The sequence below is a fragment of the Heterocephalus glaber genome, unplaced genomic scaffold, assembly GCF_053883595.1.
Source record: "Heterocephalus glaber isolate CG9 unplaced genomic scaffold, H.glaber_assembly_v1.0 deba00001761, whole genome shotgun sequence".
Classification (NCBI taxonomy): Eukaryota; Metazoa; Chordata; class Mammalia; order Rodentia; family Bathyergidae; genus Heterocephalus; species Heterocephalus glaber.
Window position 1 is genome coordinate 1,611,464 of NW_028258458.1, and position 24,300 is coordinate 1,635,763.

Genomic DNA, 24,300 nt, shown 5'->3' on the forward strand with positions numbered 1-24,300 from the left:
GCTAGCAGGGACGTCTTGATACTGTTTATTTGTATCATGTTACGTCATGGATTTTGTCTCTATTTCCCCAAGCGTTCTGTTCTTATTCTTAGAAATAGTTCAGTGTTTTTCTTCAGCCACAGCCTGTCCATTTCTCGTGTGCATTGTTCTTAGGTTGGCTGGCATCCACCTATCACTGCATCCTCCCTCCCTCCGTCTCTGTCCTTCTGTCCTGCCAAGCTTCTCTGCCCATGCACCCATCCATCCATCCCTCCTTCCTGTCACCCATACATTCACCTTCATACCCACTCATCCCCCCACTCAACCACCAATTCATCCGTTCATCTATCCATGCACTCACCTGCTCATCCACCCACCCACCATCCACCCACCATCCACGCATCCACCGTCCAGCCATGCATCCACCCACCCATCTATCCATGCACCTGTCCGTTAGCCATGCATCCTCCCTCCCGTCCCTCTGTCCATCCATCCATCTACCCACCTGTCCATCCACTCATCACCCCTTCACCCACTCATCCACACGCCTATCAATCCATCTACCTAATATGAGTGATTTTTGAAAAAAGCCTTAAAAATGGTTATCTTTCCAGAATAGTGGACAGGGTTTTTAATCTCTTCACTGCTATCTCATTAAATAGCTACCAGTTCTAATATTCATGGAGTTGGTTCCCTACAGTTTTCAGGCTTCATCTTTGTAGCATTTGTAGTTAAGGATGAGTTACGGCCACTTGCCAATCATCACGCCGGTTATTGCTGTTAATCTTGTTCCAGCAGGAACTCGAGGGGCACTGTTCAATGACAGAGTCGAGTGTGCCCGGCACGGGTGCACGTCTGATCTGAGTGGGATGCCTGCATTGTGTTGCTGCCGAGCCTGATTACACAGTTGTGAATAGTCTTGGTTCTCCTATTTTTCAGCCTTGCTTGGTAAATGAGGTGTGATCATGAACTCTTGATTGCCTCATAGAGCCAAGAGGTACAAATGACATTTGTCTATTTAGAAAGACAGAGGACCCATTCTGTTAAGCTGTTAGCTGTTAAAATTGCTGTTAAACCCCACTTCAGTTGACAAGTAGAGTGGAATATTAACTTATTGTCACCCCCAAATTTTGGTGTTCATTTGGGGTTGGCTTTTTATGTGGGGGCGGGGGATCGGGTGGGCTCTGGGCTTGGATACCCGTTGGCCACCGCATGAAGTGTGGGCAGATTTCCAACCACTCCACACAGTCGTTCTCAGATGAAAGAGGCCTCTTGATCAGGGCCACTGGGGAACCTCGGGGCTGAGTCTTGTGGCCCCAGGAAGGTCCACGGTAGGACAGTCTGTTCCAAAGTATCTGGCAGTTATTCTGGGCAATGCCACCTTGATTTCTGTGTGGATTTATGATGCTGAAATGAACGTAACAGCCCCAGACTGGCGGAAACAGACTGGTGATACATGGTAGTTTTCAGCAAAACAAAAAGAAAACAATTTATCCTGGATTTCCTCCACATGGGTTGCTTTTTCCATCCAGAACCCTGCGTGGCTCTGTGGAGAAATTATTTTGTAACCCGTGAGGCGATGTGCAATATCTGCCGGTCCTCTTGGTGAAAGGGGAATTGTTCTTAGCTGCTGGAGTTCATACAGAACTCTAGCACACTGCTGAGGACCCAAGAGGATTTTAGGCAAGAAGGGTAGTATTTGCCAGGCACGGTGGCACATGCCTGTCATCCCAGCCCCCTAGGAGGCTGAGGCAGGAGGATCATAAGTTTAAGCCCAGCCTGGGCCACTTAGCAAGTTAGTGAGACCCTGTCTCCAAATAAAAAATAAAAAAAGGCTGTGCATGAAGCTCAGTGTAGAGGCCCTGGGTTTAATTCCCGAGGGATTACCCAGCAGCAAATCGTGAGTTCATTAATTATTCATACCAAGCCTATGGGAAATAAAGAAAAAAGTGTATATGCTGGAAAACAGGGTGTTCTGGAAACATCCATGTTGCCCACCTCAGGAGTGGAAGTCACAGAACGTACAAGGCTTAGTGTGGAGAGAGAGGAAAGGATTCCATGTGGCCCTTTGCCTGGCACTCCCTGTTTCATTGATTTTAAAAGTAAGATTTGGACTGTTTACTAAAGGAAATTAGCGTAATAAGTCTCCTCTGGCACATATTTATAGGGTCTGAGTGGAGCCATTGGGTTGTTGCTCAAGATTTGCAGAATGGGGCTGGAGGGTGCACGTGCCTGTGCTTGTGATAGTCGTTTAAAGGTTTTTTTTGTATCAGTGCTTTTGGAATCCGGAAACCTGTTCAAGCCAGCTGTTTGAAGGGTAAGACATTCTCCCGCATTTTGTGTTACACAGAGTTAGAGATGTGGCAATCTTGGCTTTGATAAAGGGAGGACTTCCGGTCCGGACAAAGTGCCTCTGTGGACTTGTGCGGTGCATGTGAAGGGCGTTGAGCAGCACTCCCCACTTGATGCCAGTAGCAACCTGTTACTCTAGTTGTGCAACTAAAAATGTCTCCATATGCTGCCAAGTTGCCCTCCGGTCCAGAATCACCCAGCTCTGGAGACCGCTGCCCTAGGACGATGGAGTGTGTGTGTGGCAGGGTGTGAAGGAGTTAAGCAGGTGCCATTTCAAAATATGCTTGGGTGGTTGCCATAGTCACTTTCTTGTTGCTAGGACAAACACCCAACACCTGCAGCTTAAAGAAGGAGAGGTTTATCGTGCTCAGGGGTTTTTTTTTTTTTGGTACTGGGGATCGAACTCCGGTCCTTGCACGTCCAAGGCAGGCGGCAGAACCACTGAGCTAAATCCCCTGCCCTTGTGCTCAGGGTTTTAAGAAGATCCAGTTTACAGTCGGCTGGCTCCAAGGCAGGAAAGGTGTGGTGGAAGGGTCTGGGGGAGGAGACCTGCTCACAGCATGGGGACCAGGAAGCAGAGAGAAACAAGGAGCCGGGGTGGGAGAGAAACACTTCCGGGTCACGACTCCAGTGACTTCCTCTTCTGAGAAGGCCCCACCTCCCAGCGCCAAGTCAGCAGTAATCCCCCACCATCCAATCACCTCCCAAAGCTCCGAGGATGAACACATGAGGCTTTGCGGGGCACAGCAATCTAAACTATAACAGCTATGCATTGGTTATTTTAAGCTGAAATCACTCGAGGACCCGTAACAGGGCCATTTGGCCTGACGTCTTCCACTTGCAGCAAGACCTAAAGAATCTTTGGGGCAAGCTGACCTTCCCATCCCAACGCTAGAGAGCAGCCTTGCCCACCACAGCCTGGAATTTGGGGCTGCAATGCATGTGAACAAACAATCCCTTTAAAGTCACCCCTCTGTCCCGTGCATTTTAACACCTTTTCCCTACATCTCTTCAGAATTTACTCCCTTAGTGTGGGGATTCATCTGTCCTTTCACCTCTTCACGCATTTATTGTTGTCTGCAGTAGAAGTGTTATGCTTTCCTCATTTCGCACTTTACTCTCTTACGAAGATCTCCATGTGTGCGTAAAATTCATTAGATCTTTTTTGGTTTTGTCTTTCAAAATTGTTTTCTTTTTGCCAGTCAGTGTGTGCAGTGCACAGTGTTTACGTTCCTTGGAAGGAGTCGGTGCGTGTGTGTAGCACATCTTCATTCCTTTTCCTCCTCTTTTTTCCTCCTCTTTTCCTCCCCTCCCTCTTCTTCCCACCACCTCTTGTTCCTGTTCACATTTGCCAAAGACCTATCTCCTTGTTTCCTATTCTGCTCTTTAAAAAAATATTTTGGGTTTCTCATATAAGAGAACCCATGCAATATTTAAGCTCATGAGTCTGATTCATTTCACTTAACAGTATGGTCTCAAGGTGCATCCATGTTCCTATAAAAGACTCAAGTCTATCCCTTTTCATGGCAGAGTAGTACTCCACCATGTATAAAAATTTTCTTTATCCATTCATCTGTAGCTCACTAAAGAGCTAAGGGAGGATTGGGGGATTTCTCCCTATAAGGGTCCACTCTGAGGTGACTCTTGGCTCCTGTTAGCAGCAAAATGCAAATGAAGGACTGGTTGTCAGCTCTGCACGTGGAGTCGGTGTCTTTGCTGCAGCCCACCCTGGGGATCAAGGTGCCTGAGGACATTTGATCATTGTCATTTAGTGGCACGTCCTGCTGGGTTAGGAAGTGGGGACTCAGCAGCCCATCACGGACAGGCGCCCTGTCTCGAAGCTGACCCTTAGACACCTGCTCAGTGACACCGTCTCCTGGAGGCGAAGCGGACACAGCTAAAATACAGTTGGTTTGGGAGGTGGCTGGGGTCATGAGTGCCTCTGAGCTGATCTGGAGAAGGCAGTGGGGAAGGGACTGGTAACATTGTCTCTGTAAGAAATCATCTTCCCTCCCTGGCCCACGGGGACCTTGAGTGTCTTGCGGTGGCTCGGGCTCCGCCTTGCTGCGTGACCAGTTGCAGGCTGCTTGGCCTCTCAGTGTCTGTCTGTCTCCTCTGCAGAATGGGGATCACAGTCAAGCCTAGGGTTGTGTGGAGAAACTGGAATGGAGCTCGGTGCCCCTCCATCTCCCCTGTTTCTCTGGCTGGGACTGGGGTTGGGGATAAGGTTATTCACCCCATGGCCTCTCAGGGCCCTGGGGGACCTGCAACAGCTCCCTTTCAAGTGGCAGTGTGCTCCTTCGCAGACTCGTGGGTAGTAGGGGCTGCACCCTGACTCTGAGCCCAGGGACGCTCCTCGGGTTCCTGGCTGTCCTTTGGGGTTTGTGCTGCCTGAGCCCCTCTCTTGTTGTCTCAACGGTTGGACAACAGCGGGTGTCAGGGAGGCCCAGACCCCAGGCGACCTCCTGGCTAGAATTTTAGGGCAGCAGTTGGTTCCAGTCGGCCCCTCCTGTATCCCCAAGCTCTGGCTCTTGGTTCCAACAGCTGGGGATCAGAAACATCCAGAAATACATTTTCGTTCAGCCAGGCATGGGAATGTACACCTGTAATCCCAGCTACTCAGCAGGCTGAGGCGGGAGGATTCAAATTCAAGGCCAGCCCGGGCAATTTAGTGAGCCTTTGTCTCAAAATTAGAAAAAAGAAAAAAAAAGGGAATGGGGTGGGGAGTAGCTCTGTGATGCAGCACTGGCCTCTGATGCCTCGGGCTCCTAACAAAACAAAACAAAACAAAACAGTCTGTACTGCATGTGTACGGACCTTTTTCTTATCATTATTTTCTAAACAATACAAAACAATGTAAAACGACACAACAGCCAGGTGTGGTGGCCCAGGCCTGCAATCCTAGCAGCTCTTTGAGGCTGAGGCTGGAGGATCAAGAATTTGAACCCATCTTAGGCAGCTCAGTGAGATCCTGTGTCGAAATAAAAAAAAGAGGAGGGCTGGAGCTGCAGCCTGTGTGTTGTCCTCTCTCCCCTCGTGTCTGGGGAAGCCAAAGCAGGAACAGCAGAGCCCGGAGTTTCTAGCGGATGTGCTGCTTCTCTGAGCAAAGCTCTGTGCTCAGTGCAGCCTGGAAGGGACACCACTGACCATGGGGACAGACGCCCGCTCTGCCTGGAGCCAGAGTCTGGGAGGTCACTGTGGTGTTTCGATAGTGATTCTTTCCACCAGATATAGATGGTGACACAAGGCCATAAAAACGAGGCACTGTGACCTCTCCTGGTGTCCTCACTGGAAGCATGTGACAATCTGGACAAGGCCTGGGAATGCCTGAGCTGGCTAGTGTTCATGTGAATAAGCCTAGATGCCCACCGGAGCACAAGTTCTCAGGTTTGAATCCTGGTTCCACTGTTTCCTTGCTCTGCAACTTTACCATCGCTATTTTCTTTTCCTTAAAAAGACAGCTAGTCCGGCATAGCTACTCAGGAAGCTGAGGCAGGAGGATCACTTGGAACTAGGAGTTTAAGATTGACCTGGGCAACACAGCAAGACCCTGGCTCACAAAACAAAAAAACAAAACAAAACACAGGCGAATGTGGTGTCACATGCCTGTAATCCCACCACTGAGGGAGGCTGAGGCAGGAGGATCCATCGCAAATTTTAGTCCAGTTTGGGCAACTTTGTGAAACTAAAAAATAAAAAGGGCTGGGGGGGGAGGGTGGTTAGCTCAGTCATAGGGTGCTCTAGGTGTGACCCCCTAGTACGTCATTGAGTGGGTTAAGTCATCCATGTTTGCAAATCTAATGAAGTTCCGGGTCTCCCTTTATGGGTTGCAGCTACTGTAGGTTTAAGGTCCCCAAAGCTCATACTGAAATCTTGCCCATGGGCAGGCAGCCCTCGGGGTGACCTCCTCTGGATAAATAGGGTGGAGAAGAGCCAAGTCCTCGGTCCGTTAGAGAGACCTCACCCCTCTCTGTGACCTTGGGAAGGCTTTTAACTTTTAACTGCAGGCCTAACAACTGGCTCCTCCGGTCAGGCGGTTGGTCGTCGGTCGGTGGAGTCTTGAGGGTTTGGATGCCTCCTATCCTTTGGTTTATTCGTTCAGCAAATGTTTAGGGAGGGAGGGCACAGGGGGGAAATATGAGCCAGGCTTGTTGGGCCCAGCTGCAAGTCAACAAAAAAGCATCAGAAAGAAACAAGTTATCCCCCGGGGGAGCAAGGAGGTCAATGCCTCTCTCCTGGGGAAAATGTTTCCCCTGTACCTGCTTTGTGTCCAAAACTGAACTTCCGCCCTTCTGATGAGGGGGCTGTCAAGCCACCTGACTTGAAAGGCATGTCTCAGGGCTTGTAGAATTCCTAGCCAAGCAGTCTGGGTTGTAGGACGTTCAAGGGTCTATTTCCCATTTAGGAGCCGTCATTTTTTGTTCATTTTCATTTTTCATGAGCCCATGCCTGCAGTACATACTGACTGCATTCCCCGTGGGGAGTGGGTGTGTGGACAGGATGTATCTTCATTCTTTTGGCATCCCTATCCCCTGCCCCCCTCCGTTTCTTCTCCCCTTCCCTTTTGCAAAAGATCTGTCTTCCTGTTTCTGATCATCTACCTTTTATTTTGCTCTTTATTTATATTTTGAGCTTCTCATGTAAGAGAAATCATGCAACACGTAAGCTTGTGTGTCTGTGTTCCTTCACATTACGACCTCAGCGTATATCCATTTTCCCACAAATGAGTCATTTATCCACGGCAGAGTAGTACTCCACTGTGTATAAATACATGACATTTTCTTTGTCTGTTCACCCCTCACTTCTCAGTGATGGGGATGGAACCCAGGACTGCTTGCCAGCTTGGCAGGGGCTCTACCACTCTCAGCCCCCCGAAACCATACTAATAATGACTGTGCAAGGCTAGGGTATGGTTTAGGGGTGAGCACTTTCCCAGCATGCTTCAGGCAGGCCCTGGGTTCCATCCTCAGGGTAGATTTTGGCATTGAACTTGGGTCTGCCCAAGTGCAGAGTCTGAGTTTTTGGTTTTACTTGTGTTCTAGTCTTCTCTGTCCCAGCTGGACTCCTGACTCTGCAGTGTGGCCAGGGGCAGTTATCCTGGGATCATCTCGACTCCTGTGTGCTGTCCTGATGGTCACGGGAAAACTAGGTGCCAGAGACACATAAAGAAGTGGCAGGAAGTTCCTGGAAGACAGGAGGTGTCAGAAGAAGCCAAGAATGAGGAACCCTCAGTTTAAACCCTAGATAGCACAGACATTAAATGATAAAGATGGTGGAGCCTGATTCCTGGCTATAAATTAGCTCCACCCACCGTGTCCTTGATGTATGACCTTAAGCCACGTGCTGATCCTTCTCATTCCTCCTTTCCCAAATCAAGATAATGGGCAGGAACCACCAGATGAGGGTCGTAGGACAGGGGCCCAGGCAGCTCCTGTAGTACCAGGCCTGGTCACTGTGATTGCTCCGTCTTTCTTTTTAGATTACAGTGGAATCGGCATAAATGAAAGCCATTTTAGCCATGGTAAGGGCATTCAGTAATTGCAAGGGTCAGTGGCATTCAGTCCATTCCTACTTGGGGCGGCTGCCCCCCACCACGCATCTGCAGGACTTTATTATCTCCCCAAGCTGCGCCTCTGCCCCGTGAAACACGAACTCCCCAGCCCTGGCACCCACCATCTACTTCCTGTCTCTGGGGCCCTGCCGGTTCTAGGGACCCCCTGGGAGTGGAATCCTGCAGTGTGTGTCCTTTTATGTCTGGTTTCTTTCACCAAGCGTCATGTCCTCAAGGTGCATCCACGCTGTAGGATGTACCTGACTTCCTTTCCTTTTTTGAGGCTGAATCCTAGTCCACAGGATGGACAGACGGACGCACGCATCGTGTCGATCTGTTTCTCCACCTATGAGCCCCCTTGAGCCTTACTTAAATCCTAGCCTCCCCGGGAGGCCTTGCACAAGTATCCAGGCCACAGTAGCAGGAGAATTTTCCATCTCGAGTAAGCTGAGTCGGAAGCCTCGCTGACCCTCCCACTGCTGCCTGCGTGGACCTGTGGCTTGAGCTCTGCAAGGAACACGATATCCGACCTGTCCCTCCGAGCCCATGAGGAACAGGGTGAAAGAGTAGAAACTCACTCCAAAAATGTCAAACAAGGCATCGCTTCTGCTTCTTCCGCTTGCTGCTCAGCTTTTTCTGTCTGAAGTCTTTGTCTGGTGGATTTGGGTTGTTCTTGGTGTCGCATTTCTTTGGGAGTCATTTTAGCAGCCTGTGCACTTGGCTATGGCTTTGTGCTCAAAGTGCGCAGACTGTGTGCGACTTCCACTGAAATCATCCCTTTGGAGATGCTCCCGCTCTGGATTTAGGAAGATCCTGAGAAAGAGAATTCATCCTGTGCATCTCTGGTAAGAGAAGCAAAAGGAAAACGGCTATTTAGCCGCAGTTCTTTGCATACTTCCCTGGGGGTGGGTTTGAGTGGTGCCCTGTGGAGGGAAAAGCATGCATGCCTGGTGGTTGTTGAAAGCCTCTTGTTTTAAACGTAGCTGGAAACAGACTCTGTGGCCAGCCTGAGACCCTTTCATGCATTAAGAATAGAAACATAAATGCTGGGGCTGGAGGAGAATGGCAGAGAAACAAACGTACGTCTGTGACTCTGCCACCTGCTAGGCACCTGAGGTCAGTGCCCAAGAGCGCCCTTCACCATGGAGGTGCCTGGCAACGTGTGTGTGTGTGTGCACGTGCACTAGTTGGGAATTGGGCAAGGATTTCAGGGCTTGGGCATCACGGATGACCAACAACTGCTCTGTGACCACAGGGAAGCCCTGAACCCCCAAACCCATAAATAAGGGACAGAGTGATGGACAGGCAGCTGGACACGCTCCCCACTTCCACGCCATCCACTGTCAGATGCCCTGTCTTTACCAAGGGTCTCCCTCAAGGTGATGGTTCTCACCTAAGGCTAACTCCAGAGAGGGCCAGGGACGTTGTCCAGTTGTCACCCCAGGAAGGGTCTACTGGCACATGGCAGATGGGGCCCGGGAATGCTTCTGGACACCCTGTCCAGCTGAGGGCAGTCCCCACCCCACGATGTGGCTCTAGATGTCCACAGCGCCGAAGGGGAGGCGGCCACTTTCTCTAAGACACAGTGCGGCTGGAGTGACCCATCCCGCAGCTTTGCTGGTCTGAGCCTGCAACTTGCACAACAGTGCCTGGTTCCCAGGTGTGGAGTTGGCAAGGAGAGAAGGAGAAAGGGACGACGGCTCCTTCATCTTGGCCACACTGCCTGGCTCTGTGGGCTTTGTGGATGGTGCAGGTGGTGTGATGGAGGCAGCACCCTGCACTGCGCCCCAACCTCCTGGCTTTCTGCCTGTGGGAGAGGAGCCATCTGCTTCCCTCTTCACCCTGGGCTCGTGACAGTGCAGCTGTGCATGTTTTGGTTCATCAGAGGTCACTGGATTGGGCACTTGGCTTTTTTTGTTAGCCAATTTAATTTGTTACTCATAATAAAATCCAGAACTTACCTGGCCCCGAAGCCCCAGGTGATTACGAATGTTTGCTGGAACACAAGCCCTGTGCAAAGCCTGCTCCTGTGGAAAAGCCGAGGGTGGCATAAAATCCTCCAGGAAACGGGCAGCTGGAGAACAGAGTCACCTCCTGAAAACCAAATTTAGCTTGTTGCTCAATAACTTATTCCAAAGGGAGAATTGTTCCAGAATTACCTGGTTGTAACCAGAACAATTGGACCAAGCTGGGCGTGGTGGCACATCCTTGTAATCACAGCACTCAGGAGGCTGAGGCAGGAAGACTGCTGCAAGATCAAGGCCAGCCTGGGTTTCATAATGAGTTCAAAGCCAGCCTGAACTACACAGCGACATCCTGTTTTAAAATTAAAAAAAGAAAAAAGAAAAAAAGAACAGTTGGACCAAGCTCTTAATACTTAAAGGAGGGTCCTGGTTATGGCTTGTTCTAGATGTGCCCCCAAAGCCTTGTGTGCTCATAGGTGGGGCTTTTTGGAGATGGCTGGATCTAGGGTGTGTTATACTGGGATTAAGGGTGTGTGGTACTGCTTAGTCCATTGATTGGTTTATCATAATTCTGGGGGTCCATAATGAGAAGGCCAACTCTGGGTATAGATGGCACCACCCAAAAGGCTTGTAGCCTGGATGGAATAAAAGGGAAAGAGAGGCTGCTGCTGCCCCTTGCCTGCCCTGCCATGGACTGTTTCTCTGTTCCCATGCTGCCCTGCTTTGGAGCCAGCTGGCTATGGACTGAACCCTCTACAAACTGAGTTGAAATAAACCTTTCCTTCTTTAACTTATGGTGTTGGGTATTTTTTTCCCAGCAACAAGAAAGTAACTAAGACACATCCTTAAACTCAGCTGTACATTAATGCTGTAGTTCTACTTAGTTTTTCTTTTTTCTGGCAGTGCTAGGGATGGAACTTGGGGCCTCACATATGCTGAGCATGTGCTCTACCACTGTGCTACATCTCCAGGGCAAATGCTGTATTTTAAAAAAATCAAAATTTTAAACCAAGACTGATCTGACCCTGTTCACCCTAATCTCAGTCCTATGAGATCTTGTCTTTATTTAAAATTGAAATATTGTATGCATTATAGAGTTTTGGGTTGAGTTTTGATATTTAAAAATGTACTACAAAAATAAATAAAAATATACTACATGACAATAATGTTTACCTAGGTGACTGATTGGACACAGCCTTAAATATCATGGGGTAAAGACCTCAGTGTCTCATTTTAGTCTCCGCCCTGAGAATCTGGATTGTTTTCTTAGACCGTTCTACAGATAAGGAAACTGAAGACTTGAGAGATAATTTCCCCTCCACTGGACACACAGCAAGGAAATGGTGGTGCCATGATGCAAAGCCAAATAGTCGAGTCTGCTGGTACAGACCTGAATCCCAACACTCGGGAGGCTGAGGCAGGAGGAGTGCTGTGAGTTGGAGGCCAAGTTGGGCTATATAGCGAGTTCAAGGCCAGCCCGCCCTGTTCAGCAAGACTCTGTCAAAAAAATGAAAAAACAAAAAGTTAAATTAAAAAAACTACACTTTTCTGGCTGTTTGGATTTTGTCAATATCCTAAATTTGTGTTTCAAGTGAGCTGAGATTCTCCTGTTAACTTACTTGTGGAAAGTGGATCCTTCTATTTCTGTTTGGCTTTGAACTTCTTAAATTAAATGATGGAAACATAAGATTATCAGAACCATGATACCTCATTGCTCAAACCATTAGTTTTCCATCCACTGATGTCTGCTGCTGTGTCTTTTAATTAAACATTCTCTTTTATGATGCAATACCCATAACAGAATCGACCATTTTAACTGTGTTTTGCGTTCAGGGGCTTGGACCACACGGACACTGCAGTCACCACCACCATCCATCCTCAAAATTTTCTCATCTTCTTATCCAGGACCTTTGTCCCCATGAGACACCAACTCCCCATCCCCTCTCCAGGCCCTTGAATCCTACTTCCTGTCTGTAGATCTCATGACTCCAGGGACCTCCTCAGAGTGGAATCCTGCAGTGTTTTATTCTGTGTGTGGTTTCTGTCACTGATCATCACATCTTCAAGGCCCATCTGCACTGTAGCAGCTTTCAGCATTTCCTTCATTTTTCATGTCTGAGTAATATTCCATCACGTGGACAGACCACATTTGTTTTTCCATGTATCTTCTCTCTCTTTTTAAAAGAGGTATTATTCTTGTAATAGTCAAAAGCACTTACAGAGTAGTTTACAAGACCAAGGAAGAAAGGCCCTTCCATCTATCCTCCCCTGGGTATCAAAGATACCCAGCCCTCAGAGCTGCCCGCATCTCCCAGCAAGACACAGGAAGACACCAGACTCTCTCCTGCCTCTTCTGAACACAGATATACTTTCCTCACTGCTCTCCTCCTTGGTTTTCCCCCCTTAATAGTAATTCTTGCAAATCATTTCCAATCCTGTTTTTCTTTTATGGCTCCATTCATTTGGGGTTCATTTATCTGGTCCACAACCCATGGACCCCGCTATTAATAGCAAAGTGATGTCATCCCCTAGGCTTGATGTCACTGCCGCAGCGTTGGTGTTGGTTGCTGGCCCTGAATGCCGAGCCAAGTCCAGACTTTGCCCTGGGTATCAGCATCCGTGGATGAAGCAGCTGGAGGATGTTGTGAGCCTGTGTGCTTGAGCCGGGCTTTCCTGGGTTATTATTTTTACCTTTGCACTGTGTGGACCTAAAGGGGCATGACTGTTTTCGGAGTTGATCTCAGCGTTTATGTTTGTGTGAGCTCAGGGGCTGGAGACTTCATATAAACGTGTGGCCCACTTGGGCTGCTTGGGAGGTGGAGGGCGTTTGTTCCCACCTCTGCCAGGCCTCGCAGAATTGTACTGGGAGGGAGAAGGCAGGCCTGGGCCCCTGCTGCAGTGCCGGGCTCCCTCTTCTGATGGAGTGTGGGGAGCCGCTCTGAGGCTGGTGCTGTTGCAGGGACCAGAAGTGTGAAGGGGAAGCTGCTATGGGAGCAGCTGGGGGCAGAATAAATTCTGGGTGCACAGGACTGCATGGGCAAAGGTCTGGAGCTGGAGAATGTCAGGACTGGCGATGTGAAGCAACAGAATTGTGTTAGTTACTTTGTGCACAGAATTTAAGAAAGCTGGTGGGCAGGATGATTGCATTCATTCCCGATGCTTTTTGTCTTGCATTCGGCATAGATAAAGGCACTGGAGATTTTGACCACAATGAACCTAAATATCTGTACATAGAGATCAAAGGGAGTCTGGCAAGGCTGGCAGGTGTTGTGAGGATTAAAAGTGATGCATTGGTTGGGGCCGGGGATTTAGCTCAGTGGTTTTGTTGCCTGCTACGCAAGCGCAAGGACCAGAGTTCGATCCCCGGTACCAAAAAAAAAAAAAAAAGTGATGCATTGGTGAGCATCTGGCATTTACCTAGCTCTGAGGAAGGCTCCAACAGTGCCAGCTTCTATACTCTTATTAAACTGTAGATCTAAGCTGGGTGTGGTGCTGGATGCCTGTCATCCCAGCCCTCTGGAGGCTGAAGCAGGAGGATCACAAGTTCAAGCCCAGCCCCAGGAATTTAGCAAGAGTCTGCTCACAAAGAAGAAAGAAAAAGGCTGGGGAAGAAAGAAAAATCTCAGCCCACACCCTGGCTTCAATCCCCATTACCAAAAAATACTCCCACCTCCCCTACAGAGCCACTTCCTACTGGAGTTACAGCAGCTCCACAAAAGTAGGTGGCCTCAGGAGTCTATTTTATGAGAAGTTCAGAGAGGTTAGGACACCTGGTCCAAACGTCCTACCATCAGGAAGTGGTGGATTCCACCCAGGTCCTCTGGCTTCAGCTTCTAACCCCTAACCTGCCCATGCTCTTTCTTGGCTGTCCTGGGGTGGGGGGTGGTTTCCATGGCACCGGCCAGTTCATCTTGGCCCCTCCCACCCGTTTTTAGGGCCTCCTGACTGCTGGTTTCTCACATGCGTGGGAATTGTTCTGTGTAGCTGGTCAAGGTTGTGAGGCTGTGTGTGTGCATGCCTGTGCGTGTGTGCACGCGTGTGCGTGTGTGTTAGGTGCAATTTTTCTAAAGCAAACTTTCTATTTGGGTACCCGCTGTTTAATTTTCCAAAGCTCTTTTATTTCTATTTTTTGGTTGCTAAGGAAAGCGGCTTATGTTTTATCTTTGCATCCTGTGGGACTCAATGAAGAATGGGTGGCTGGGGGTGATGATCACTAGAGAAACAGATAGGAAGGAAACTGGGGCGGGGGGCGCTGTGGATCCCAAGTGTGAGAACCTAGAAGCACCTTTTGATCTTTGGACTTCAAAGAGGAGACTGAAGGTGAAGTTGGAAGCTGGAAGTCACACAGCACAGGGTCAGGGACACCTCTGAGTGGGTCGTTGTCTTTGCCCCAGACCAGTTCCAAGAAGCTGAAGTTCACGGTGATTTTCTGGGGGCTACAAAGACAGGAAGGGACCTGGGGGGCCAATTCTTTACTTTAAATCCCTTCCCATGTCTGAGGCCAAGTTCTTTGCAGGCCTCCTTCCTTGAGGCAGGGCGTGGAGACACAACTGGGTGGACGTGTGTTTTATTTGAGATTGCAGCTTCATGCTCTGCATGAGAATTTCCTGCTTGTCAGCTTCCCTGTGGCCTGTCCCGTTTCCGTGTGTGTGAATGGACTCAGCTGCACCTCGGGCCTGGGGTCTTGCTCATTTTCGGCGCAGCCCAATTTCACTCGATGCACGCATTCATCTCCCCAACTTTCCTGGCATCCCCAAATCACAGGCCTCGGGGAGGAATGTGCCCAATAGACCTTAAATTGCGGCTTTCTTCGGAGGCTATTAGAGCTTGACTTCTGAGAGGAAAATTAGGCATTCTGTGTTTTCCCTTCCAAGGTGGACTGCTCTGCTCCTGAGAGTGAGCCTACTGGAGAAACTTCCAAGCAGCCTCAAGAGGCACATAGATGTCACCTGGAAGGGTGGTTATTTTACGACAGGATATTAGTGCTTTCCAGAAGAGCACTTTGCCTGCTTTTATATCCCTTGACAAAGCTTTTTGGGCTGTGTCATCTTGGGGAAGAGGTGAGTGTATAGGGTTCCTGGGAGTGTGGGGCGGCTGTGGGCTGGGATCTGAGTGACATGCAGAGGAGTCTGGTGGTGACCTCTGTGATCTCGGAGGGCAGGGACAGCTCGGGTCATTCCAGCCTTGTGTGCCTGGCCTGGGGTGGCCGGCCACAGAGCAAGTATATCTTTGCATTTGCTGAATGGAATACAGGGTGGTATTAGGACACATTTCTAGGATCAGTTACCAGTTCTGGTTACCAGAAAGGCCCACACTGCATCCTATGTGTGGACAATTTGGGAGTGACCCACAAAAGTGAGGACAAATGGTTTCTCCAAGAATGCCTTCAGTGAAAGGAAGCTGATGTTGCCTGGTGCATGCTTGAAATTTGGTCATCTGATCCATCTATCCAGCCCTCCCTTCCCCATGGGATGCATTAGCACTATTCCAAGGAGGAAGCAAGGGTGAGAGATAAGGTACCCGAAGCTGTTGCTGCAGTGGGGAAGGCACTTTTGAAAATCCTTTCTTGGGCCCTGCCGGGCACCTGATATTACTTTGCGCATGTGTTCTGCATCATTCCATTTCATCTGATGCTCAAGTCAGCCCAAGAAATGGTTATAGTACACCTGCACACATGGGGAGACTGGGAGGCACAGAGAACAGGTTCTTATAACCAGGAAGTGACACCCATGACCAGAAAGTGATTCCCATGATGAGGAAGTAGCTACATGTCTGCTTCAAACCCCGGTCCACGTGACTCCATCATCCCTGGAACCTACACTGGTAATTGAATCTGTGGTTTCCAGATCTGAAAAAAGCTTGAAAAGAGCTGATTTGGATCATGTAGAATTTCTCTGAGCTCATCTTCCTTCCTGTCCCCAACCCAGGCGTGGCTGCTGAGGAACCAGGAGGTGTGGCTGATCATGCACCCCTCTCTTAGCTTGATTGTTTGGCAAAGATGTGGAGCAAGGGAGGAGGGAGGAGCCAAAAGGAAAACAGAAGACTCAGCCAGAATCCTGGCTTTTGGCTCTATGACTGTTGCATACAAGAAAGTAGCGCTTTGGCTTTGATGAAATTAAATTCCTTGCAAGGAAATTAACAAGGCAGCCCTCTGTGCAGTTCCTGGGAGCCTGTCATAATTTGTAACTAAATATTCTTGGGCTCTAAATACCTGTTTCTGTCTCCCTGCTGGGAACCTTGCCTGTGGCAATCACTGGCTTGTGTCTGGAGCTGAGGCTGCTGCCTGCCACTTAGTAGGAGCTCAGATCTGTTGATCAAAGGACCTGGATGTTGGCTTGACCAATACCACCCGTTCTGCTGCTTAGTCAGGTTTTTTTTTTTGGTGCTGGAGATCGAACTCGGGACCTTGCGCTTGTGAGGCAGGCGGTGGAGCCACTGAGCTAAATCTCCAGCAAGTCAGCTTTTTAATTAAGAAACCAAGAGTGCATTGGAATATGGTTGTCCCAGTAAACCAGAGAGATTGTCTGTAAAGATGGAAAGGGTTTCCAGGTACACAAGACAATCCACCTCTGAATAAATACTGACAGGAGAGCCAAGGGTGTGGATGTTGCCAGCCCTGTTCGGCGAAACACAACTTCCGTGGGGTTGTAGTATGCCTGTTAGAGCAGTTTTTTATTAACCGGTTTTGTTCCATCAGGCGACTCAGTCTGGGTGTCAAAATGCTTTCCATCTTTCTCAGATGATATTCAAGATGCAGTCTGATGGGGAAACATTTGTGTGGCTGTACTTTTCCTCTTTGCATTTTCTCTGCATGTGCACAGCAGTGTAACAGAGGTGGAGCCTGGAAGTTTCAGGTGTAGGAGCTGCTTGCTCGGGTAGATGGAGGGCTGGGCGGTGGATCTGATAGCCAGTGCCTTCCGAGCAACCAGAGGACAGGGGAGATACTGTTTTCTAACAGCAGTGTTTGGGGGATACACCAGGAAGGGCTGCAGGGAACAAGAGGCCACCGGGGTCCTGACGTGGAGATAACACGGAGCCTCTCTTCTGTTTTCCGAAAATAAAATGAAACAGTTCTGGCTTTAGGAAGCAGCCCGATCGATCGGGAAACCAGCTGAAAAGTTGTCTCTCTTTTGTCACCTGGGAGTTTGGAATGGGTGTATCTTCATTGTGACGTCTGATTTGTTTCTTCAGAGTGTCTGCAGATATTCAGAACATTGCGGTATTTCTTTTTGTGCTTTAGGAGCTGAGGAAATTTTCTGTCTCTGTCCCCAAACTCTGCCAACTGGTGGCTGCCCTGGCCCCACGGAAACCGGAATCTGTGGTCTTTTGTACACTGTCATGCAGATGTCACTGAAAAGCCACCCGTCACAGGAGCATGGTCCCAGGCAGCTGTCCTTGCAATTCAGACCTTTTCGAACTCCGATTTAAAATTCCATCTCTCCCACTTCCACTTTCCTGTTCCCACGCAGGCTGTGGTCCTTTCTCTCCCTCCCTCCATGAGAAAGTTGCCATACCTAATTCCAGAAAAGACCAGAGGATTTTAACTTGTGGGTAAACATGAACAGAGAAAGATAAGCCAAGAATTCAAGGGACAAGCCATTATCAGGGAGAAAAGGAAAACAGCTGCAGTGTGTGAAGGGGCAATCTTAAGGACAGAAGCACACTTCGGAGAGAAAATTGTCTGAAATGCAAAAGGAGAAACTTCAGAGGAGACTCTCAAACAGCCCTCCCTGAATAAGTAAGGAAAACTTTATCAGGAAACAAGGAGTTTGGATAATAGGTTAGAGTAAGCTCATGGTAACAAATATAGACGGAGCTTTGTACTTTGCAAGCAATACCTATTTTAAAGTTCTTTGGAATATTTAGAAAAATTAATCATCTGTTAAATCTTAAAAAACCCCCAAAACCCACATTCCAAAAAACAGACATTGCATTGGCCCTAAATTCTGGCTGCTTGAATGCATAATTGGAAATTAAAGACAGACTCCCAGCCCTTGATCATGTAAAACAACAACAAAAACTCAAAAGCTTTTAACTTTGATCAAGGCGAATCTCAACACTGCAAGTATAGACTTGGTTTTGTTTTTTGAGACAGGGTCTTGATATGTAGCCCAGGTTGGCCTGGAACTCACAGCGATCCTCCTGGCTCAGCCTCCTGAGTGCTGGGATGACAGGCATGCGCCACCATGCCTGGGCTAAGTATAGAATATTTTAACACAAAGTGTGGATGTGGATAAAAATGTAGAGCTTTAAATAACTATGCAGAATCACAAAAATGAGATAATGAATAATGAAACAAGCCCTAGACAGGAGGAGGGAAATAGTTACCAGGGGCGAACTGATGAGAAAACAAACAGAACTGATACATTTAAGAGCTGGATCTTTTAGAGCTGGGCTGCTCTGAAGGGTAGCTCTCAGCCACATGAAAATTAGATTAAAAATTCATTTTCTTAGTCATACTAGTGGTTGGTAACCACTTCAGTTCTGTGTATGAGTTGAACAACACACAGAATTTTTCTATCACTACAAATTTTATTGGATGATGAATCAATGAAATTATGTAAGAAAAAGGAGAGACAACATATATATATATATATATATATATATATATAAAATTAAAAATAAAAACAGATGTAACTTAAAATCCACTAAAACCCAGAAGGATAGCTTTGCTAATAATTTTGGAAATATTATCAAAATAACTTCATTTACTGACCTTAATGCTAATTCTGAGACTGTTTACCATTAGAGAAACCAAGGCTCTGAATTTTCCTGAGAATATCTATGCCTGTATCTCATGCCTTCTACTTCCTTGTTATCCTTAATTTCTAAATAAGACATATTTATAGAAATCATTTCTATAAGACATATTGAATAAAGCAGCGGGATACATGAATGAGTCAGCTGAAAGTCAGCAGTGTTAACAAGTTACACCACCAGGCATGGGGGTGTCTGCCCATAATCCTAGCACCTCTTTGAGACTGAGGCAGGGAGACTGCAAGTTAGAAAGAACTCAACCTGTGCAACTGAGCAAAACTGTTTCAAAATTAAAAAAGAAAGGGAGAAAAAGAACAACAACAAAAAGCAAACAAATGAAACACACACAAAAGACAAATGGCAAATGCAAAAAGTTGCTCCTATAATTAACCGCCTAAAATGTGTATTATATGGATAAATGAGGAAAACCCTCAGAAATGTGCAAAGTGAACAGGGGGCCTCTGGCACCTCTGAGTTGGGAGGTGGCTGTGAGCCCGATGTCCTGAACCCCAGGCCACGAGCCCAGACCGCCCAAGCTGAGCGTCTCCTTAGTCCCTGGCCCCCTTGTTGAGTGGTGGGCAGAGACCAGGTGGGATCCCAGCGGCAGTCTCCTGCCTTTGCTCTACCCAGGGAGAGGCCAGGCAGTGCCGCAGCGCGGTCAGACCCTTAGATCCTTAGCTCCAGGGGCCACTTCTCTCTCTCCCTCAGGCTCTTGGGCTCCTGCCGCGGCCTGGCCCTCGCCCCCTTCTCTCCGGCTGGATCTCGGACCTCCTCTCCTGTACTTCGCCCTTCATCCTCTGAACTGTGGTTCACAGGTCCCTGAGCGCAGTCCTGATTCACAGCTGTACGCACGGTTTCTCTCCTGCGGCTGAAGCTACTGAGGAACCACCTAGTCCTCCTGTTTGTGTTTTTCTTTGTTAGATTTCTCCTGCACCTACTGTATGCATAGCTCGGTGGTGAAATAAGCCAAAGTAGAAGAAGTCCTTCCCTTTTGGGGTTTCTCTCTCTTCTGTGCATATTGGGAGGATAAGGACAGGGTCTGGGTTTCCATCTCCCGCCACTTGGGGTGCCCCTTGGCTGGAGTAACCCCAGGGAGCACCCGGCCCAGCTCTGCCCGGCCGAATTCGGGCTGCGCCAGCTCTGCCGGAACAGCCATTCTTTTGGTTGTTCGGACAATAGTAAGGTTTTTAAAAATTTATTTTAAATTTTTTTAATTTTAATGTAGCACAAGTAGATAAAAAGAAAATACTAAAACCCACTCTTCTGTAAGAAAAAACAAAATTTCAAAACAAAATGACTGGAGAATAACAATAGTTAATACGCCAAAGAATGTATCATAATCTCCAAAGAATGGCCAAAATGTTAGTTGTTACAAATGTAAGTCATAAGACTTACAAAGAAGAAACAAACAGATAAAAGCTTAAAACTTTCTCTTCAATGGGCCAAGAGAAACTAGTAGTATGAATTAAACAAGTTAGCATATATATGGAAATATTTGTGAAACATGGAATTTGGGGAATTAGTTGGACTTTTTCTTCTCTTTCTATCTATCTATATCTATCTATCTATATACACATTTTTTCTCATGTAAAGGAGACCTGTAAAATCTTATTACACGGTATGGGTTGAACAATGTATACTGTAGATGGAATAGACATTTTTTAAAGGTCCTTGGGATTGAGCCCAGGCCCTAATGCAAGAGGGCAAGTATTGTACCACTGAGCTACATCACCACCTGTTTAATTTTGAGACAAAGTCTTGCTTAGGTGTCCAGAATTTGGTGACTCGAATTTGCAATCCCCCTGTCTCCGCCTTCTGAGTAGCTAGGATTACGGGCGTGCATCAGCATCCCAGCCGGAAGATACACTGTTTAGTGTATTTATGAATGAAGATGAAGGAGTTGTTCCAAGAGATAGGGCCCTTTCGCTGCCTCAGTTTACCGCAATTGCAAATACTCACTGCGCAAGTTCGCAGGCTTCAAACGTACAGAGAACCCTGGCCCGAGGGCACCCCCAAATACCTAACCTGTACATTTCCACAACGCATGTATGAGTGTGATCCTTGGTTTTCTGGGTGCGTGCTGCGTGCAAACATCAGCGTGCCTTCTGCGGCCTCTGACTTCTCAGCAAGTTGCACCCGCCGCGCTGCAGGCCCGCCCCGCCCCTCCCGCGACCCAGCAGAGCCCCCAGGGCGCCCCCTGCCCGGGCTCCGGCCCCGCCTGCGCGCGCCCGGGGGCGGGGCCAGCGCCCTGCAGCCCCCCAGCCCATTGGCTGAGCTCGAGGGCGGCGCTGCGGCTGCTGCTACCGCCGGGCCTGGATCGCAGGGAGCGGAGCGCGTCCTGGGCTTGGCGGAGCAGACCCACCGGGCTGGCAGGGCGGGCCCTCGTGGGGCCTGGGCCCACCGCTCGGGACACAGACTCACACATACCGAAACACACACGCGCGCACCCCGCCCCCCCATCGCACCGTATTTCTCCAAAGAGCCCCGCGGCTCCATTCCAAAGGTGCCCGCGCGCGGGGTCTCAGTGCCAGGGAAGGAAAGGGGGCGCCCCCTGCTTCCGGCACGCGCGCTCCCGCAGTCTGTTGCTGACACCCCCTTCCTCCGGGCTGTTAAAATCCAGGCCTTGCCTGTCACCCCTCCGGGAAATCATTGAGTAGGCCCGGGGGGGCGGGACGTGGCTCGATTCGAACCTGTGAGGTCAGAGTTGGGGCCTGCGCGGGAGAGAGGAGCTTGTGGTGGCAACAGAGTTTGTTTAAGGACTTTGTTAAAATCACACTCAGGGAGAACCCAGAATGTGCCCGCTGGCCCATGACGCAACTGTTCCATTTGGAAATTTCTGGAAAGCAGTAATTTTTGCAGTAGTAAATCTTGCGTGTTTTTTTTTCTAACGACTGGCTTTGGAAAAAAAAAGTACCATAGTAAAACTAACGTATCATGTTATAGAAACAGTTAATATAGGGGCTTTTGTGTTTTGTTTGGCTTGCTTCATACAGTTTCTTAAGAAAAACCTGATTTTAAAAAGTCGAGTGCCCCATTTCTGTGTGCAATTTATTTACAACGCAGCTTTGTGTGTTTCTCAATTTCTCCAGCATTTAACCATGCTTTGGACAAAGGGGTGGCTCTTTGGTTTGGTGTTTCAAGCGTATAGAAAGTTGGAAGAGTTGCACCTGGATTCGATTGTTTACATTGTATCTTATTCATTACATTGTCTGGGTTTTTTTGGGGTTTTTTTGTACCGGGGATCGAACTCGGGACCTTGTGCTTGCGAGGCAGGCGGGGGGAACCACTGAGCTAAATCCCTGGCTCTGTCTAATTTTTTTAATGCAACACATTATATGCATTTTTCTGAGCCCTTTGAGTGTGTTTAAATTACGGAGCCCTTAATTCCTCAGTGGGGTTTCCTAAGTATAAGAAAGTTCCCTTACACAATCACAATGCGGTGTCCAAAATCAGGAAATCAACATGGATACAGTATCTTACTCCAGTCTCCTGTACATTCTGTCAGTCTGTCCTAATATTGTCCCTTGTTGATAATGTGTATTTTCTCCTGGTCCAAGTTTCAAACTGGGACGGGGCTTTGCCTTGAGTAGCTGTAACCCTTCATTCTTTTTTTAGAGTTGGCATGATTGCTTACTTTCTCGTGTCTCTCACGACATTGGTATTTTTGCAGAGGACAGGCCAGTTATTTTAGAGAATGTCCTCTAGGTGCATTAGTAATCTTCAGAAGGAAAACTCCACGAAACTTTCTTAGCAGATGGTATCCACAGGCACAGGTTGGTTTACCCCTCTATGCTGTACTGTTTGAACCCTTTTTGAGTGGAATCCCTAAGAAGAAATATACCTTACAGCTCAGTGAGGCTCCCATTTACCTGAAGATTTACACTTGCTACTTTTTTTTTTTTTTGGTACCGGGGATCCAACTTGAAACCTTGAGTCTGTGAAGCTGTGGAACCGCTCAGCTAAATCCCCAGCCCACTTGCTACTTTCTTGCACTCTGATGTTTTCTATTTTCCTTTCTTTTTCTTGAGCCCCAGCAAAAGGGGTGCTAGTAGGTAGGAGCCTCTGCTGGACTGAACTCCTCCAGGTTAGGAGTAGCATCTCTGAATTGCCTATTTCTGATGATTGTTCAATATTTTTTTTCCTCATTAAGTTTATTGGTTCAGTTTAGGTATAAAATACATTTACATTCATCATTGGGATCTTGTACCATTACATGATGTATCTTGGTTCTTATTTTTTTCCCCTTCCCCTGCCCTCCCTTCACCCCCCCCCACCCATCCCTATTTGCAAAGATTTTGTTTCCATTTTTTTCCTTTTCTCATATTTTGTCCCCTTCTTTCCTTTCCCCTACCCCTCCCACTTCCCCTGCTCCTTTAGACCTTTACTTCTTATTACACCATATCAATTATACATTTTTAAAATTAAAATATCAAGACCTAGGAGACATTACCACAGATTTTACAGAATTTGAAAGGATATAGAAAGCATATTTCAAAAATCTGTTTTGAAATAAATTTGACAACTTCTAAGAAGTACCTTGGAAGACAAATTAATGAAACTGACTCTGGAGGAAATATAAAATTTGAATAGCACCTATTAAAGAAAGTATATTCCTAGCTTGAAAACCTACCTATATGACAACAGCAGGCTCGTATACATTTTAACTGATAAATTATATCAAACATTTAAAGCAGAAAAAAAAAGGAACACTTCTCCCCTCATTTTAGGAAATCAACATTGTGCTAATCCTAAAACTGGATAAAGATAATAGAAGAAAAAAAATATGAACATAGAAATTTGTTTAACAAAACTATTAGAAGTCAGATCTGGCATTATGTAGAAATTGGTTTTATTATAGGGATGGCAGTGTTGGTTCAGCACTGGAAGATCCACCCCCAAAAGGATGATTATTCAATATCAAAACAGATTTCCTGTCTTCCCCAATGTCCACAATACCTGGCATGTTTGTTGAATGAAAAAAAATGCAAAAATTTATTGAAAAGTTCATGAATGACAAAGCTATTATTCAAATACCCTGTAATCCTGAGGTCCTTTGTTGATTTTATAATAAAGCAAAAATAATTTTAGGAGAACCTTTGCAAAAGCTCTTTAGGATATCTGTTAGCTATTATTTTTTTTTTTTTTCCTTTTCAGTTCTGGGGATGGAACCCAGGGCCTCACACATGCTAGGCAAGTACTGTACCACTGAGCTACACCCAGTTCTCCTGCTAGATATTCCTGTGCAGCTATTAATGAAATATTTGGGGTAATAAAGTATCACTGATCATAGTTAAAAAAAATCAAATTGGGGACATTCCTGTGTCACTTCAAAATGATGCATATCCCATTTATCCTTTTATGGGTAAGCCAATGTTTGTTTGTTTATTGATTGGTTGATTGAGACAGGGTCTCACTATGTAGCCCAGGCTGGCCTTGAACTCAGGGTGATCCTCCTGCCTCAGCCTCCCGAGTGCTGGGATGACAGGTGTGTGCCATCATGCCTGGCTGTTTAAGTCATTTTAGAGTATAATTTATGTATAGTAGAATTCAGCCTTTTGGGTGTAAAGTTCTGTGATTTTTAAAAAAATTTATTTTTAAAGGACACACAAAAACATAAAAATTGTTTGTGGTGATAGTGTACCGTATAACATTTTGGTCCACAGGTACATTATGTAATGTTTAAATCATGGCCAACCT

At 47.4% G+C, this 24,300-nt stretch overlaps 1 protein-coding gene and 1 long non-coding RNA gene across 10 annotated transcripts in view; one reads left to right on the plus strand and one right to left on the minus strand.

Moving 5' to 3' along the window:
- Nucleotides 1-24,300, plus strand: part of Insr (insulin receptor) — a 140,793-nt gene that overhangs the window by 55,333 nt on the left and 61,160 nt on the right. The window lies entirely within an intron of this gene.
- On the minus strand, nt 3,683-21,324 carry LOC110345949 (uncharacterized). 5 transcript variants are annotated; one of them, XR_002389654.2, is made up of 5 exons: nt 21,069-21,323; nt 11,237-11,343; nt 10,042-10,198; nt 9,844-9,976; nt 3,683-8,724 (listed from the first exon to the last, which is right to left on the minus strand). It is a non-coding gene; the product is annotated as an uncharacterized LOC110345949 (long non-coding RNA). The 5 variants fall into 5 exon arrangements; XR_002389653.2 differs by having other exon boundaries at nt 3,683-7,515; nt 8,461-8,724; nt 9,844-10,198; nt 21,069-21,320; XR_015447631.1 differs by having other exon boundaries at nt 3,683-8,695; nt 9,844-10,198; nt 21,069-21,324.